Source organism: Ambystoma mexicanum, chromosome 4q, assembly GCF_040938575.1.
Source record: "Ambystoma mexicanum isolate Mex_15411 chromosome 4q, UKY_AmexF1_1, whole genome shotgun sequence".
NCBI lineage: Eukaryota > Metazoa > Chordata > Amphibia > Caudata > Ambystomatidae > Ambystoma > Ambystoma mexicanum.
Window position 1 is genome coordinate 972,769,477 of NC_090928.1, and position 15,986 is coordinate 972,785,462.

Sequence of the window (15,986 nt, forward strand, 5' to 3'; positions counted from 1 at the left end):
CGTGCAGTCTGACAACTGCACCACAACCAGGGGAGCCTTAGCTGTGAAAGAGAGCTGCATGAAATACAGAGGCTACAAACCAAAAGAACTTGGTTTAGAGTGGGGAAGGGATTCCCACCAGGAACCAAGGGAAGAGTAGCATTTTTCTAGTAGGACCTTTTGAATTGAACTTTGGCACTTAACAGGAGGCAACATTGAACTAGTTGAGCATTTGTGAGTTGGAGAACAATGAAGAAGTTCTGGCTCAGGGCAAGGGCAGCCTGAGAGACCCGTTGCAGATGTACGTCCTGACAAGAAAAAGGTACTGTGAACTTTTGTCAAGCCAATCTGAGTTGCCAAGTAAATCCTGAGAATCTGTGGCTGTGTACCTTGAACTCAGGGAAGGGAGCTTCAGAGGAGCTCCATTGTCACGCTAACTTTATTTTGAACATTACCTGAGTGCCTTGAACTTGGGGAAGGGGACTACGGAAGAACTCCATTGTTACATTAACTTTACCGTGAACACCCTGTTTTCCTATAGAAGTGAGGGCAAGCATGGGTTTCGACACAGACAGTATTTTGTTTTGGACTGACAGACTTAGACTTCCCTTAGTTTGCTTTCCTTTAGGGAACATTCCCATCTTAGAGTTAGGGCAAGTTAGACGTTATACCATCCTGACCATTGATACCATGCCTGTCTCACAATATATATATATATATATATATATATATATATATATATATATATATATATATATATATATATATAATGCCCGAATATGGTCTAAAGATCTTCTATGTTCTGAGTGCTCTCTGAGAGCGGTGAGAGACCTTTATATGGCCTTTTGCTGAATTGCATTCTGTTAATGGTAGTGTCCCAGTCAAGATAGGGGTAATAATGCCACAATTGTACATTTTCAGCCTAACTTGGTTGTATAGGGATTTATATATTTGAGTGACACTATGATAATTGTACTTTTCAAGTTATCTTTAGAAAGCAGAGTATTGTTGAAAGCCAAACATGGGGGTGAGGAGGGGAAATGATGAAAGGGTAAGTAAGCCATGAGTATTTGCCCAGGATGTGACAAGACAGGTTGAAATCCTGTACACTGGTGTAGTTATTTGCCCCTGATTTTGGCTGCTTTTCAGGGCACAAGTAAAGGACACAGTTGGATGGACAGCGTAACTGTTTTTTCAGAGTGTGGACGCAACCCCTTAGTTTTTTTAGGTTGGCAAGCTTGCTCAAGTATTTGGCTACCAGAATTTCACTCAGGTTCTCAGGTTCCCAGTGCAGACGCTTACTCACAAGACCACAAGCACTTGTTTCGTATTGGGGTTTTGTTTTCCATGGAATATTTCACTACAGACTGCTGGGTTTAAAAGATGAGCACCTTTTATACTCTGCCAGCATATTTATTGGAACATTTCCTCTCTCAGGATATTTTTCTTGTGTTCATTACTTTTTTTTAAAGTTCAATGCTATTTTGGCTTGTGCACTTTCGTCTAAGGAGTACTACATTTGTATATTTCACTTTAAGATATATGTTCACTTACTTGCATATATTCGTGGGTGCCAGCATTTGATTTTCGCTATAGGGGCAAAAGTACCTGGGCATATGTTATTTTTGCAGCTGGTCATTTTGTTTCCCTTTTAAGTGCTGCTTAAATGCGGTTAGTTGGGGTTGTGCGATGTAGAACAACAGTCACCAAGAGCCCGGCCATCAAACAAGGGGAATGTAGCTCACTGCTTAACTAAAGTGTGTGATCCTCAGCAAATAATTTAATCACACAGGGCATTAACTAAAAACATTGGCAGTTCTCAAAGCCTGCAATCTTTTATACATAATAAAAACAATTGATATTTTTACAGCTACAGTGACATCAGGGGTGAAAAAACACTGGTGATGCAGGTTTCCCATCCATGCAGTAACCAGGACCAACCCTGCTTAGCTTCAAAGTGAGGAGAAGTCCAGCCCCTTCAGGCCATGGTGCCTAGTAGGTGAGGCACAGTTATAAGACCACTTAGAGCAACATGGCCTGAGGGGGCCGGCCCCTTCCTCACTTTGAAGCTAAGCAGTACAATGCATATATGCATGGGTGCCAGCTTTTGATTTTCGCTATGGGTGCAGAAAGTACCTGGACATATGTTATTCTTGCAGCCAGTCATTTTCTTCCCATTTCCGTGCTTCTTAAATGTGGTTAATTGGGGCTGTGCAATGTATCACAACAGTCTAAAAGAGAACGGCCATAAAACAAGGGGCTTGGAGCATGGGTCAGAACATTTCAGCACCGCCTGTTAGGTGCATGCCGTTGTGGCGCGACCGTTTCGCTGCAGGTCCCGTTTGGGCGTGCCCAGTTAAATGCAACCAGTTGGGCGCAGGGACCTCTTGGTGCAAGAATGTTTTGGCGCAAGAGGTCACAATTGGAGTGGCATGAACCTGCAGGCACTTTGCATTTTGTACTTCTCGGCGCAAGGATGTTTCGGCCCAAGAGGTCGCAATTGGCATGAACCTGCAGGCACTTTGCATTTTGTAAAATGGATTAAAGGTGAAAAACATGTATTTACTGCAACATTATAAAACAGAAAGGAACATGTATTACACTGCCCCTGGTCAACATTATAAAACTGAAAAAAACACATTTGTTCTGAACGCTGCCTTGGAGAACCCTGGCCTGCAGGAATTTGAGACTCAGTACTTAACCATTATGCTACAATGATATTATTGTTTGGATTCTCACAAGTTTCATACTTAGCCTTTTACAATTGGATACATTAAATTGTGGGCTAAGTATGAAACGTATGCACCATGAAGCACTAAGCAATTGTGGCGTAGTGGTTGAATGCTGGTCCTTGAACTCTGGCCAAACAAGGTTCAAGACTTATTTAAAAAAATGAAAACATTATATATTTTGGTAAAGACTCTGTATTCTGGACTATTTAGTCTTAAGAGGCATTCCTTTGATCCACGTGGCCTCCTTCATGGAAACGTTCACCCAATCACTGCATGATTTTAAGAAGGTCTTTTGAGCTGCACATCCAATGGGTTAATAATAGTTGTGCGTCTTCCATTGCACGTGAGCCAACGCAAACAAGACTTTCATTGCAGCCCAAGTGAGGGGATTGCCACCCAATCCCATTATTCCCTTAATATATTGCGCTACTTTTAGACTTTGAAAATGGCTGGGGCAAGTAGACACCACTCCTCTCCAGCCCCTTAATCTCAATTTCCCCAGCTGAAGAAAACATATTTTTCTTTATTTCCCCTCCTCTGATTCTACACTCCTTCAACAATGTACAGATCCCCTACTGGCATTTAACCCAAACAAATAGAGGTGCAGGAGAAATCATGTATATAGCCAAGTTACATGTCTTGCATATATTGTTATATGCCACAGGTCCCTTGTTATTTGGATGATGATCATTCAGATTTCCTTTTTACTTTGCATTTTGGGACTTGTAGTACAAAGCACTAAATGGACCAAACAAAACTACAAGTCACAAAATGCACACAAAAAACAGAAACTCGATGGGCATCTTCCGAATTACATGGAGACATGTACATGTACACACACACGTACACACACACACTGACCATGAAAACGTACACTCTACGTGTCACAATGCTCACATACACGCATGGGTGCACATGCATGTGCCCACACTAACACTCGCCTTCACGAAGCAAATGCACACTGCACGCACAATCCCTCACACACACCTTCACACGATGTACACAAACAAACGGTCACATCAAACAGACACACATTGCATGCACACCCTCTCAGATGACATGCACACTCTAACACCACACATTCCCCCTTACACTGCACATATATTCAAAAAGAGGACTACACTGTCTCTGGGTAACATTATAAAACAGAAAAAATGAAATAAAAAAATCACCTTAGCTGATGCAATCACTGATTACATTACAACATTAACCGACCATGGCCAGCGCCAACGACGTCTGGCTGTGCCCACTGTATATTTTAACACAATAAGGGGCCACTGTAAATTATAATGCCATCATTGTGGTCATAGGAGGCGCAATAGGGGGTGCAAAGTTAAGGTGGCTTTAGCTGAATTTCAAGGGTTTTGTTGTGTTAAACACTATTGATCCTTTTATACAGTCTGCACTTTTTATTGTCCTGAAAAGGGCCGTTTTGAAGGAGAGGGAAGGAGGAGGGTGGAATTGGGTAGGAAAGAACATTAGGGTTTGATACATATAACAATAGGCAAATAGGACACTTTTTTTAGGATTTCCTTTTTTTTGATTTTTCTTTACTAAAGGGGAAGAACATGCCACACATAAAATATGCCTACTGGTGGCAGTGAACCTGGTGTTTACAAATTATTCTTACCCATCCAGATAGGGTGGCATCTCCCGCCAAAACCCAATTGTGACATACGCAACACATAACTTTATACTGTATCAGATTGTGGGCTGGCAGCAGTGGAGGAGGTTCAGTAGTAGTCCTTGGGGCACCAGCTGAGGATGCCCTTGTTTCTGGTAGTGATGTAGCTGGAAGGACAGAAGATGCTGTAGTGACAGAGGTGGACATGTTTCTTAGGTACTCCTGTGCCGACTGGGGTCCGTGTACCTTTAGTTTATGTTTAAACTGAGCTAGCCAGTATGGCTCTTCGACATCATCCTAGTGAACTCTCACAATGGGCTGAACCAGCTCCGAAGCCCCCAGACTTTGAGGTGGTGACGATGCTGGACCCCTCCACATTGTTTTTGTGTACAAATTGCACATGACATCCCCTACCTCCTTCCGGGTATGATGCTGCTGCACCATAAAATATTTCTAGCTATCCGCTGTTAGAGACCCAAACCACCTGCTCATCACTGCTGTGTTCAGACAACATGTCGAACAGGGAGGAAAATGAAATAATTCAAAAAAAGACACCACAAAACAAGACTTGCCCACTTTAAAATGAAAACACTTTAAAAAAGAAAAAAGAAAAGAATGAAATAAAATAACACATGTATACAAACCACAAAACACAAGAAAAAAGAAAGAGGTTTAGGACTAAGGAAGGGCAAAAAGGTATTGGAGAAATAAAGTCTGCAAGTTTGGACAGTTCTTGGAGAATTACACAGATGTGTAAGGAACCAAGATCCAAAAATCAATGAGGAAAAGTAAAGGGACTTCCTGAAAAATATACAGGGTATCCACGGCTATGCCCCCAAACCAGCAATCATGCGCATTTCATAGCCGAGATTATGACAAATTTGCACCCGCAGCATTGACCAATCAGAACTCACTCTGCATGTGTGCGGCTTCACATGACATACATCCGTGTACAAAAATCAGCCAATTACAGTGCGACATGGCTATGCCATATGACAAAATCTGCACATGCAAAATTGACCTACTAGGCGACAGGGTTCGTTAGTACATCTACGCGAAACATTTGTTGATTTTTGTAGATGCGTCAATGATGATAAACTGTGCTTTCAAAATTGATCAATCAGAAAGCGTGATGCGGCTGCATGAGTACACATGATATATATCCACATCAATACATGACCCCATGATGGCACGAGTACTACACCCACGCCGTATGATGAGATCTGCACATGCGAAATGGACTAATCAGAATATGTGAGATTCTGAAACCGCGGATATTCATCCCACCCAAAACAAATCACTTAATATTTGTCATTGCTTTCAGTCCGTGCTAGTGGACAAGTTCCTTCAGTAACTGCAAGAACTTCTGGCTTCTCATACCTTACTTCCCCATCATTTTTACCCACTTTGCACCTAATCCTCTTTTCCCTTGTCTTGTTATTTGTTCCGTTTGACTATTTTTTGTTTTAGTTTTTTTCTTTTTTTAAACTTTTTTTATTTGTTGTGGCTGTCATGATGCCTACCCCCTGGGATCCAGATCAAGTCCAGCAACCACGGAAGCAGGCATCAAGTTATTCCAAGCAAGCCCAACAACCCCTGCTTGGGGCTATTAGGGTGCAGTCCTGGTGTCTATGCCGCCAGACTCCTATGGAGAGTCAGTCCTGGTGCCATAAGCGCCAGGCTCATAGATTAAAACTTATCTGATGCAGACCATGCTGCAAACTTACCTGATGCAGACCATGCTGCAAGAGCTCCAAGCCAAAAGAGGCTTGGAAGGGACTATTTTACCTAGGGACTATTTTTTTACTCGGGTGGGGTCGAGGAGGAATACTTATCTGGGACTACTTTGGAGGCTATTTAAACCATGCCCGAAGAGCAGCACACGCTTTGCGTTATTCTGCATCCAGCAGCGTAAGGCTCACCGTGCCTGCAAGTCTGCATCCAGTCTTCTGCCACGCCCGCCTCGAGTCTGGAGCTCCTAGAAAGAGGGAGAAAGAAGGAGAAAAGGTTAGAACAAGAGCAATACCTTTGATCCTTACATGACTTCCCAATCCACCGCGCCTTCGAGCTGGAAGAAAGAAGTTATTTTATGCACGTCGCCTCGCCTGCTGCAGCGCCACGCTGAACTCACCGGCCTTCGCAGCATCTTCACTATCCACCGCATCCTTCTGCATGATCCCGCCGCACTCCGGCACCTAAGGGGAACACAATAACAGCAAGGTGAGCCAAGGGAATAAACAGAGGCAATATTAGTTACCCCCCATAGACTTACCTGATTTTACCGCTGGGGGTACTATTCCTCTTCAAGGGTCGGCGCAGCCTCCACCGCATCTTCGCCGCAACCCGGCCCCTAAGGGGAACAAAAGGACAGCAAGGTGAAACAAAGGGACAAACAAGGGGAATCCTTCTCACCACAATAGACTTACCTAATTTTACCGCCGCAGCTGTCCAGTTCAGATCGACGCCCCTGTGGGAGCCAGGTGAGCGTAACAGAACGTGAAGCCAACCCACAAATTCCCACCCGGGCGTTATGGATACCTCAGAAACTGATCAATTGGCCCAATTACTAGGGGAACTGAGGGTTGAAGTGCATTCCGCCCGTCAAGAAACCAATGCTCTTAGGAGAGAACTGATTTTGTCAAAGGAGCGAACTGATGACCTTGCTAGGCAACTACTGCAAAGCCAGGCTGGACAAACACCCCTACCAGGACTCGGGGGAAATCCAGCTCCTGTGTCATCGAGTAACCCTGTGCAAATAAACCTACCAGGAACTATTCCATTAGCTCCGCCCGAACGCTGCCGGGGACCCCAAAAGGTTTGCTGTGTTTATGAACTAATGCCGCTTGCACTTTTTATGCAGACCTGGAGCCTTCCCAAACGATCAAGCCAAGGTAGCCTTTGTATTGTCATATCTCAGCGGCAGTGCAGCTGATTGGTCAATTCCACTAGTTAATCAGGATGACCCAATTCTTCGGGATTTTCAGGGCTTTCAAATGAGCATGGAAAGACTATTTGCCCAGCACTCCCAAGGACAGGCCCTGGATAACAAACTTTTGTCCCTACAACAGGGTAACCAGGACCTTCTATCCTACATTGCGACCTTTAATAGGTTGATAGTGGAAACTGGATGGCCCGAGGTAAAACGAATCACGTTATTTCATCGAGGGCTTCGAGGAGAACTCAAGGATGTCTTGGCTCAAGTTGTGAACCCACCTCAAGACTGTGCTGAATATCAAGACTTAGTGGTCCAGTTAGATCACAGACTTCAGAACAGAAAGGCTGATCGAGCCAAGTTTGAGAATCGGGTGTTGGTCAAAACCCACGCTAACCCCAAAGGAGCAGATGCTTCAGAACCCATGCAAATCGGAGGGGTTAAAGGACCCTTAACCCAGAAGGAAAGAGAAAGGAGACGGCAAATGCAATTGTGTCTATATTGCGGAACTTCTGGGCATTTTCTACGGGATTGCCCTGTAAAACCACCCAAGAAGGTGGTAGGATCTGCTGATAAAAGCCATGTGGAGCAAGACTCGGGAAACGACCACGCCCGACAAGCGTAGAGGTCCGCTTGCCGAGCTTGAAGAAGGATACTCAGACCTCGCATTTCATCATACCAATGGTCCTTGTAGATCCAAGGCAGCCATCACGTATGCACGCAGTAAGGGCATACATTGATAGCGGGGCCATAGGAAACTATGTGGACTACGAATTGACTTCCAGATGAATCTACCTCTCTGCCGAAAGACCACCTCAGATGTCATCACCACAGTCGATGGAACTGAAATTGCCTCTGGGCCTGTAACTCATTGCACCGCAGAGATGACACTATTGGGTCAGGATGGGCATCGAGAGACTATTGTGTTTGATCTAATCAAAGCCCCACAGTTCCAAATAATACTAGGGATACCTTGGTTGGAAATACATAATCCTTGTATTGATTGGCGAGAGAAGAGAATAACCTTCGCGGATTGTGCACAAACCTGTTACCCAAAGAAAAACTTGAACGCAGGCCTGGCCACAGTCACCACATCAGTTGTGCAATTACCTCCAGAATATCAAGAATTCCAGGATGTCTTCCAAAAAGAACATGCAAACACCTTACCACCTCACAGATCGTCCGATTGTCAAATCGATCTCATACCCGGTGCACAACCCCCTTGTAGCAGGATCTACGCCCTTACAGAACCTGAGAACCTTCACCTATGGCAATACCTAGACCCGTACCTTGCTAATGGCTTCATTCGCCCATCCAAGTCCCCTGCATCTTCAGCTTTGTTCTTCGTGCCCAAAAAGGAAGGTGACCTCAGAACATGCATAGACTACCGCGCATTGAACCAGATCACTGTTAAGAACCGATACCCATTGCCTCTGATCCCCGAACTACTGGACCAAGTAAAGGACGCTTGCATATACACTAAGTTGAATCTCCGGGGGGCATATCATCTGGTACGTGTGAAAGAGGGCGACGAATGGAAGACTGCTTTTCGCACTAAGTATGGGTTATTCAAATACCAGGTGATGCCCTTCGGGTTGTGCAATGCACCAGCAGCCTTCTAATACCTTATGAACGATGTCCTTCGTGAACTCATTGACGTTTGTGTTGTCGTATATATCGATGATATTCTAGTGTACTCCTCTTCAGAATCTGACCATGTGAAGCACGTCCAAGCAGTCCTTGAGAAATTGCGCCAGCACAAACTATATGTAAAACTGGAAAAATGCGTTTTTTATGCCACGGAAGTTGAATTCCTTGGGTTTATCCTGAGTCCAAAAGGAGTTCGAATGGACTCACGAAAGGTGGACGCAATTCTTAAGTGGCCATCACCAAGTTCAGTTAAAGGAGTACAAAGCATGCTCGGCTTTGCCAATTTCTACCGGAGATTCATCCCGGATTTCTCATATGTTGTACATCCTATCACAGCACTCTTGCGAAAAAAACAAACTCTTTATGTGGACTGAAGAAGCTGAAAATGCCTTCCAAGAGCTGAAAGCAAAATTCACGTCTGCACTTGTACTAAAGCACCCACGCCCTGAACTTCCATACATAGTGGAAACTGATGCATCCAGTTTAGCCATGGGAGCTGTCCTGTCCCAAAAGGACCCTGAAACTGTCCAGCTTCACCCAGTAGCATTTTGGTCCAGAAAGTTCTCGGCACCCGAGTTAAACTATGCGGTTACTGACAAGGAGTTATTAGCCATTAAATCCGCCTTCAAGGCTTGGCGGCACTATCTTCCCGGTGCCAGGTATACCATTACTGTGATCACCGATCACCTGAACTTGCAGTATTTAAAGACAGCCAAGGCCCAATCGTCACGCCAACTCCGATGGGCATTGTTCTTTGCCGAGTTCGATTTCGTGATAACCTATCGACCAGGTTGCAAGAATGGTAAAGCAGACGCCTTATCCCGAATAGGGATGGGAGAGGCAGAAGTGAACCCAGAACCAGTACCTATAATTTCGGAACAAAGGATTCTTGGCATGACTACTCTTCAGACACTAGAGGACATTCAGGTAAAGATCCAGCAACTCTTTGATCCTACAGCCCTGCAGGACTGGGTAAAGAAAGGCCTGGACTACTATGTCACCAATGACCTGCCTTATTACCAACGGCGGCTATTTCTGCCACACAAGGAACTACAAGAGCTAGTCATTTCCCATTATCATGACACCCTAATTGAGGGGCACCCAGGTATCGCAAAGACTGATGCTAAAATTAAGAGACAATTCTGGTGGCCCACCTGGCAAAAGGATATTAAATCATTTGTAATGTCTTGTGGCATTTGCGCCCAGAACAAAAGTCAGAAGAGAAAACCAGCTGGACTCTTACAACCTTTAGACATTCCGCCTACTCCGTGGCACACCTTATTGTTAGACTTTATTACTGATCTACCTCCATGCAATGGATTTAACACCATTCTAGTTATTGTGGATCTTTTTTCCAAGATGGCCCACTTTATTCCTTTAAAGGGATTACCTTCAGCTTCAATCCTAGCCAAGGAGTTCTTCGAAAACATTGTTCGCATACACGGATTTCCGTTCGTATTGGTCTCTGACCGGGGCAGTCAATTCGTTTCACATTTTTGGAAGAAATGTTGTCAATTGGCGCAAATCGATGTGAGGTTATCGACCAGTCACCACCCCCAAACCGATGGTCAAACGGAGAGGACCAACCAGACTCTTGAACAATACCTGCGTTGTATGTTACATCAAACTGAGAGTAATTGGAAAGACATTCTTTGGATCGCCGAATATGCATACAATAGTTCAGTACATTCTGGAACTGGACAAAGCCCTTTTATACCTTATATGGGCACCATCCTCGAACCTCAGATCTTGATTTACCCCAACACTTAGAAATGCCCGCAGTGGACCATCTGCACGCTATGATTACACAAGCCTTTAAGGAAGCAACTGCACATTTAAAACAAGCGAAAGAAAAATACAAGAAAAATGCTGATCGGCATAGAAGTGATACTCCACAATACCAGATAGGGGACCAAATATGGTTGGCCACAAAACACATACCTCTAAAGGGAACACGGTCCTTTAACCCCAGATATTTAGGACCTTACTTCTATTAAGGCCATTATCAACGCAGTGGCCGTCAAGTTGGATTTACCTGCTAATATGCAAATTCACCCTGTCTTTCATGTGTCACTTTTGAAGCCAGTACAACCAGGGACAAGACTAACCAAGCCACCAGACGCCATCCTTATAGACGGGGAACCCGAATTTGAGGTTAAGAACATCCTGGACTCCAAGCTGGTGAAGTCAAAGCTTTTTTATTTAATCGACTGGAAAAGTTACGGACCACAGGAAAGGTCATGGGAACCTAGTGACCACGTTCATGCACCCCGATTGGTGAATAAATTCCACCGAAATTTCCCAGACAAACCAAAACCACAGGGAAGAACGACTTTCGGAGGGGCCTTGGGGGGGAGTGCTGTCATGATGCCTACCCCCTGGGATCCAGATCAAGTCCAGCAACCCCAGAGGCAGGCATCAAGTTATTCCAAGCAAGCCCAACAACCCCTGCTAGGGGCTATTTGGGTGTAGTCCTGGCGTCTATGGCGCCAGGCTCATATGGAGAGTCATATGCCATAGGCGCCAGGCTCATAGATTAAAACTTATCTGATGCAGACCATGCTGCAAACTTACCTGATGCAGACCATGCTGCAAGAGCACCAACCCAAAAGAGGCTTGGAAGGGACTACTTTACCTAGGGACTATTTTTTTATTTGGGTTGGGTCGAGGAGGAATACTTACCTGGGACTACTTTGGGGGCTATTTAAACCACGCCCGAAGAGCAGCACACGCTTCGCGTTATTCTGCATCCAGCAGCGTAACGCTCACCGTGCCTGCAAGTCTGCATCCAGTCTTCTGCCACGCCCGCCTTAATTCTGGAGCTCCTAGAAAGAGGGAGAAAGAAGGAGAAAAGGTTAGAACAAGAGCAATACCCGATACCTGAATTCCCGATCCACCGCGCCTTCGAGCTGGAAGAAAGAAGTTATTTTATGCGCGTCGCCTCACCTGCTGCAGCGCTGCGCTGAACTCACCGGCCTTCGCAGCATCTTCACTATCCTCCGCATCCTTCTGCATGTTCCCACCGCACTCCGGCACCTAAGGGAAACACAAGAACAGCAAGGTGAGCCAAGGGAATAAACAAAGGCAATATTAGTTACCCCCTATAGACTTACCTGATTTTACCGCTGGGGGTACTATTCCTCTTCACGGGTCGGCGCAGCCTCCACCGCATCTTTGCCGCACCCCGGCCCCTAAGGGGAACAAAAGGACAGCAAGGTGAAACAAAGGGGCAAACAAGGGGAATCCTTCTCACCACAATAGGCTTACCTAATTTTACCGCCGGAGGCATTATTCCCTGAGACTTCATAATTTCTCTCAGCACCTGAATAAGGGAGAAAGCCACAGGTTACATACTGACATTATTTTATCGAACTGTGTTGGATAATACAAATCCTTACCTGAATGTTACCGGTTGCCACGAGGAACTCTTCGCTAGGGTGAAGCTGCAACCTGCAAGGAATCGGACAAGAGCTCGCCGGAAATCTCAGAGTCAATATTGTTCTGGAACTCACCAATTCCTTCGAACCAGTGAAGCAACTGGCTATCTACGCGCCTCTGCGCTCAATGCAGGATGGAGAGCTCATCTTTCCAAACCATCAGGTGAGACTATAAGAGGGGACATTAAAGGTGATCAGTGGGGAGAACAGCGGGGGTGGGGGTTAAAACTCAACTCCACAGGTGGTTAATTCCCTTTCTCCATTTGCAGAAGAATACTCCTACGGGCCAAGCTAACAAAGCTAGGTGGGCCAGTCCAGTCTGTCATCTCGGCACTATGGTCACATTGGTGGAGACCGGAGCTGTCCAGTTCAGATCGACGCCCCTGTGGGAGCCAGGTGAGCGTAACAGTGACATTGTCCTTTTTGAGTTGTCATTTTTGTTGTTTTATATTTTTCTCCCCTGTCAGACTTTAAACGGCATGTCTGGCCTAACTGGCAGCAGTGAGGGTGATCTAGTCTGGGTTCTGAATCTGTCCCCACCACAGAAGAGGGGTACAGGAATGAACACTACATCGGACAGTTGGAGGTACTTTTGTGTAAAGGCACACTGTTGAAGAAAAGAGGCTGAGGAGGTGCAATGCACCTTGTGCCAGAAGATGCTACGACGGGGCCCTTTGAATGTTCCGTCACAGAGCTTGGAGACATCTGTGCGTATCAATCATCTAGTACAGGTCCACTGGGATGATGTTGACGATGCATCAGGAAGGCCCATCAGCACCACAAAATCCTGATGTATGCGTCTCGTTCATTACGTCGGCAAGTAACTGCATCTCCTCCATCAGCACCTGCATCCACCATCGCGACACCTCCAATACCGAAGCCACATCTTCATCTCCTAACTCCTCACATCCACCTGCTGCCATTCTACCGGCACCCAATTTATCTGTCATGGAAATAATGTGAAAGATATGCCATGAATTGGTTGCCATGGGAGGTACCCCAGAAGAGGATTGGAAAAAGAGTGTTTCTGAACATCAGATTCATTGCCATCTGTGACAATTTGTTCCCCCCTTTTTTTACAAAAAAAAATAAGAAAAAAAAACAAATACCAAGAACATATTATGTTCCTTTTTGTTTTAAATCGCTTTGTTACATGTTTTATACTAATGTTTTTTCCTTCCCTGTTCTACCCCTCTCTCTCCATCCCTCAAAATGGCCCTATTAAGGGCCACCCACTAAGTTATAAAAATAGATGAAATGAAACATAGACTGCAAAAATAGATTGCAGCGGCTTATGTGATCTATTTTATGATGTTTGACTTACAGTAATTTATTTTTCAAAATGTTTCTTTGTAGCCACATCTATAGTGTCCAGCGATAGCCCTGGCTACTAAACATATAGACCCATTGGTCTAGGAATAGCTGCGCATATAAGTAAGCCACGAAGATAGCCGTGCTGCGATTGATGTTCCTGTAGTCATGGATACGACTTTCAGTCGTTGCTGCTATTATACACGCTTCCAAAGCTTGGCATCTCATTGGCTGTTGCAGTAGCCACGGTTATAAAATTATATATATATATATATATATATATATATATATATATATATATATATATATATATATATATATATATATATATATGTGTGTATTCTGTACTCCTATGTGTGAAAAAACATTGTGGGCCTTTGGTTCAGGTCTTGTGGCCCGCATAGGGTCCCATTTGTGTTTTCTATTCTGCAGTACCTATCAGTTGTATTTTGCAATATATACAGTGTAAGAGAAAGTGGGAATAGGGTACAGAAGCATGAATAGATTCTGTAACAGTAGAATGGGTGGATAGGGGTCAAAAGAGTAGACTGGGTAGGTATATAGAGGGTGTGGATAGGGTTTACCGAAGAGGGAAGAGATGGTAGGGCAAACAATGAGGGCAGAACAAGTGTCAGGGTGAGTAGGGGCATGTAATCGGGGATAGATGAGCTGGGTGAGGATAAACAGGGGGGGGTATGGTGGATTTTTTCAGTAAAGAGGGTGGGGTAGGTTGAGTGAATGTAGAGAAAGTGGGATATAATACGTGCACACAGGTAGAGACACTAGCAATGGCCACAATAATATGTCCATAGTGGTTATATCATAATTTGCACGTTTATGTCTGTAAAACAATATATATAGTTTGATGGAGATCCTTTTTTGATGTATCTGGGTGATTTTTATGATTGAGGAAGAGTGCCGTCCAGGAAGCGGTATTCTGCTTTCATTTTCTCTTTTTTTGTTTCTGTATTAACGCGACCGACCGCGTATGGGACGGGCACCCAGGCATTGCTGAATACTTTTTTGAGCAAACAAACTAAGGATTGAGCGCGTTGCAAGCAAGTCGGAAAAAAGCGCTGTTTTTTGTTTACTAAGGATCCGCGACGCAGCCGCCCATCAGAGCAACGTTTCGCAGAGTAAAGGGAACAGAATTGACGGAGGACAGAGAAGCCATGCATGCACAGTTCTACAGCAGCGCCATTCGGGTCGGAGGACACGGGAGGTATCTCTAAGGTAGACGGTGCACATTGCACGTGTGACAATGTCTTCCACAAAATCTGTACTAATAATGTACATATAATACAATATTCCCGGATTTCTGCAATTTGAAAGCTTTGATGACATAGCATGTTATCCATCCAGTTATTAAACTCAGTGTCCTGAAATTTCGTGGCTAAAACACGGACTTTGCCAGAGAAAAAACAGGGCTTTTCTCCCTTTTGGGGAAAAGTAATATTTTGCACCGTTTTCACACCAGATACGTTTTTACAGATATTGTAGAGTATGGTGGACAAGGAGCAAAGCAGAGATGCGGAGGCTTCCGCTTTGTTTAGTGAAAGTATCAAGCCAAAGAAAAGCACGCCACAAGTACAGAGTGGCCAATCTAAATCAATACAACAGTCTATGGCACTATTGGAAAAATTGCATGAAAAAGAAACAAATAAATGGTGGGAAATCAAATCCTTGCAAAATTATATTGACAATAAACGGATACCAAGGGGTCTGAGAATTTTGACTATTCCAACATATGAAGATCCGGACCCTCAAATGTTACAGGAATGGGGAGAAGCCACAAATGAATGCTCTTTTAAAATGCTAACAACCTTGGTGAAATACGCCAAAAGTGACAAATCAAAGGCCCTGAAGGAAATAGAAGTATTGGAATCAAGTGTATATATGGGTGCAGAATCTAAAACAGCTAATGAGCTTAAAGTACAGATGGATAAAAACATCAACAAGTATGAAGAAGAGATAAAAGAAAGGGAACAGAGGAAGTTTCTACGTGATTAAGAGGACTATGCCAGTGGAAGGATTTACACCTTCTCTAAAAAATATGATTCCATCAGAAAGGGAATACAAAACCAAAAACAGAATTCGATCGCAGTCATATCAGATGAGGAATCGGAGATAGAAGCGAGCGCAGGTTCATCCTCGGATATCTCGACCTCAAGTGGTACGAATGAACCCCTGCCAAGGTTAAATTTTTTAGAGGAGATGAAACTCCTGCACCAGGTCGGGAAGAACACGCAAGGCAGGAATCAGTCGAAATACACAAGAGGAAGAACAGACGGGGGAGAAGGGGCCAAGGCAAATCCAAAAAA